The sequence below is a fragment of the Dioscorea cayenensis genome, chromosome 1 (genome assembly GCF_009730915.1).
Source record: "Dioscorea cayenensis subsp. rotundata cultivar TDr96_F1 chromosome 1, TDr96_F1_v2_PseudoChromosome.rev07_lg8_w22 25.fasta, whole genome shotgun sequence".
In the NCBI taxonomy this organism is placed as follows: domain Eukaryota; kingdom Viridiplantae; phylum Streptophyta; class Magnoliopsida; order Dioscoreales; family Dioscoreaceae; genus Dioscorea; species Dioscorea cayenensis.
The window spans coordinates 10877129-10881297 of record NC_052471.1 but is presented as its reverse complement, the minus strand read 5'-3'; positions in this window follow the sequence as shown (position 1 = coordinate 10881297).

The window sequence follows — 4169 nt, the reverse complement described above, 5'->3', positions numbered from 1 at the left end:
CTAACTCTATACATGTCCCGGAGGAGAAATCGAACAATCTCAACAACTCGCACTCGCATAGAGTTGCAATGAGCTCTAGGGATTCCAAGTGATTAATCTCTTCCTAATTATAGACCTAACCCTTTGGTCCAGGTGGAAGGTTCCTAACCACAATTAAGCCCTAGATACTAAGATCACCTCAACGCTTCACTCCGTTGCACACGCAACTAAGCCCCAGCGGAAGTTTATCCCTTAGACCATTCACTCTATTATGGCCGCAAAGAACTCAAGGAATGGAGGTAGAATCTATAACACCGGAGGGTAAAAGCGACGCTCCTGTACCTCTTGACTCACCCTCTTAACACTCTCCAACCTAGCTTTGTCTAACGCTCGTGGTGTGTCACTCACTCACAAGGTTACCAACAAGATCTCTCAACCCTAGTGTCACTCTAGGGGAAATGTTCATACAATCAAGCATTCAAGGTTGGAACTCAAAATAAACATCAATTTTATTGAAATCATAATAAAGAGGTTCAAAGAAAAAAATACATCCTAGGGTTCACAATACCCGAGTACCCACTAGGGGTTTAGCTCTCCATGGAGCTAAGTACAATCAAAGAAATAGAATGTAAAAGCAATGAATCCATAGAGAAACCTCCTCGATAGTGATGTCGATGGTCTTGTGGAAAGTCCTCTACTCGTCGTCCAAGGATTCCCTTGTCCGGTATAGGATACACCTCGACGGAAGCTCCCCTACCAACCTTCTTCCTAAGGAATCACGATGTCGGAGCCATAGAACCTCTCCAAAACCTTGGCTAATACCTCTCGAAACCCTAGCTGAAGCCCTCTCTCAAGTTGGGGAAAAGATGGAGAAAAGAATACAAAAATCGGGGCTAAATCGGCTTTAAATAGGGCTGGAATCGGGTGACTACACGAGCGTGGATGCTCCACGCGCCACTGCGGAATTTTCACACGGCCGTTGATAATTTCCACACGCCCGTGTGGATTCTCTGTTTCTCTAGTTTCTCTGCCGGCTGTGAGCAGTGCTGCTACAATATATGCTACAGTGTTGCTACAGTGCTATACTATAGTATTCGACCTGAATAGCTTCCCAATTCCATACTTTCATCGGGCCAACGCAACGGGCACACGTTCACGTCGTGGATCACTTGCTTCTTCAATGGTGTACACGTTGGTGGAGCTCTTGTTCTAGGTGCATAAGTCAGAATGCTCGAATGTGCCTACTCGAATACGAGGAGATTTGCACACACTCTAGCATCTCACACCTGACCTATGTCTTCGCGTTTGAACCTTAGCAAGATTTCCTCCAATATTGGTGCATTATGATCCACATTGGCCTATTTCCTTCATACTCGGCCTCACAACCCTACCTGCATAAAATTAACATAAAAACACACATATTACTGTAAAAACCCGAGAAAAGTAATGCTCAACATAAGGAATGAACGCTTCGCATTCGTATCGCACAAGCACTTATCAGCTATGAACAGTACCTTCTACAGTATTTTGCTACATTGTTCCTATATTGCCCTGCTCCAGTACCGGTCCGAAACACTCCTGAAATCTTGCTTTCATCGAGGTAACATAAACGGGCACACGTTTGTGTCATAGATCGCTTTACTTCTTCAATGAACGGCTGTGTTGGTGGAGATCTTGTTACATATGCACAAGCCGGAATACTTAGAATGTGACTGCCTTTGTGCCCCTCTAAATCATTATGCTAGCTTGAATACAAGGAGGTTGGCACACATTCTAGCATCTTGAACTTGACTTATGTCTCTGCATTTGAACCTTCTCAAGATTTCCTCCAAATGATGCACTCACGATCCACATTGGCTTCTTTCTTTAAGATTCGGCTTCACAACCCTATATGTGTGAAAGTAATATAAATACACATGTATTAGTGTTAAAACCCAATAAAAGTAATACTTATCAAAAGGACATAACACTTCGTAATCTAATCACACAAGCACTTATCTAACTTCGCAACACTTAAGCTTTTGCTTGTCCTCAAGCAAAAATTAAAACATTATATGCATAGATGAAGGAAATAGTGCAAGTGCTTGGCCTTCGGTTCACCAAAGTATGCAAAGAGAGCATTCTACAAGTAAGGAAAATTTCAATAGTAAATACAAAAAAATCAATGCTCTAGCTAAAAACTTAAATCAAAAAGGACAACAAACCCGAAATCATGTAAGTGTGTGAACTCACTCAAGGCAACCCAAATTATACTCCTCAAAGTTCTATGAATAAAGGGACTTATTTTTTTATAAAAGGTAACAAAAATTCCAAAAGGGTAGTAGCTTCACACATCCTCTAAGATAGCCCTTTCCAAAGTGGGCGCTAAGGTGGCTTTCACATTATCAAGGTGGTAGCTCTTTTTACCGGGGTGGTAGCTTTCACTCATCCCATGAGATAGCTCTTTCTCTGACTAGGTCATAACTAGTATCGGACTTATGAGAGTAGCTTCATACATCATAGGTGGTAGCTCTTTCCACCCAACAAGCACAACTAAACAACAAAACTATTTTGTTATTTCCTTTCATTTTTCCATTTTTTCCCAGCAAAATAACATAAGAAACAAAAATAAAACTAGTCCTTTTAACATCAAACTTGAGTTTCCAAAAGAGTTTAAAGAGTGAGTAGTGCATAAGTGTCATTCGGGCAAAAATTCCTACAAATTCAAGCAAAAACTAGACCATGAAGACATTAAATGTTAAAAATTCTCCTAAATCCAAGAATACAATCATTGAAACTAAGGTGAATCGCCATTTGCTATGTGAGCATGTATATCGATCAAAATTAATATAAAAGAGATGTGTGCACTATGAAACTCCCTCCACACTTAAGTTGTACATTGTCCCTAATGTACATATACAAGCTCACTCATGATGTATATAAATCAATACAAATGCAGGAGAATCAATCAAAACAATACTCCCCTGACTCCTAGTGTTGCATTTGATGGAGCTAATTCATTGGGAGTGGTGTTCCAATGGGTTGTGAAGCATACACGACCAAATGCCGAAGCACCTTGGCCGTGTCTATGACAAGTTATCAATTCCCATGATGACAAGACCATCTACATGCATACATGAGGGAGTTTAGTGAAGCTCAATAAAGCAAAAATAGCTCGAGTATATATAAAAGATAAGGCAATGAATATAACTCAAGACAACAAAATGAAAATAAACTCACAAGGAAAGTCCTTTCTGAGTATACAAGTCCAAAATGAAATGCAAATAAAGAAATGAAAGAAAACAAATTAAGTGTTGATGTCGTGCTCTGGCTCAGCTGCTGGATATTCGAATGGTGCTGGTTGATCTGGTGAGGATGAAGCAGGAGGTGCCTGAGAGGGGCGGGGTCACATCTCAAATGGTAATCTCATGTCTCGCTCCAGCTACTTCTATATGACATCGAACCGTGCCATGAACTCTGTGTGGTTTGCGATCTGTGTAGCATGAATCTCAGCCACATTCTGCTGCAATATCCCTACAACACTCTCGAGCCTCTCAAAATGATCATGGGCTCGAGTCGGAGAGGAAATCCGTACTGGTGGGGGCTCATGTGCTAGAAAGGTCGCTTTCGTCTGATCTCGCTCCGGCTGTAGCTCGAAAGCTGGTTAAGACATGTCTGTTGTGGCTTCCTCGGATACAAATCAGCTCTGGTGGGGGCATGTTCAACACATAAACACCATCTTGATATTTCTTGATCATACCCATGAGCCTCATTGTCTCTAACCCGAGAGGTGCTGGTATTATTATTTTCTCAGCCTCCCTAATCGTATCTCGTAGGCCCATCCCAAGGATGAGTCTAGTGATGTATGGACCTGAGAAAATGACACCAAGCTTGGGATAATGTCCTTGATGCCTCTGGTACTCCGCTAAAATGTGTCCCAAATGAATCGGATCATTCCGCACCATAGAGTATAAAGATAAAAGTTCCTGCTTGCTAAGGACTCCCGTGCTATCGCCGCGATTGCTTACTGATCAACTCAGGATGGTGCGAAGATATCTATAACTAGGTATAGAAAGACACGTAGCCTTGGATACTCCTAACTCATACCGACCCTGACCCACATAGTATTCTGTAGGTCCTCTTGGGAGTCCAGCTTCCACAATAGTCAGTTGGCATCTCATCATACTTCTCCGTCTTTGTAAACTTCTCAT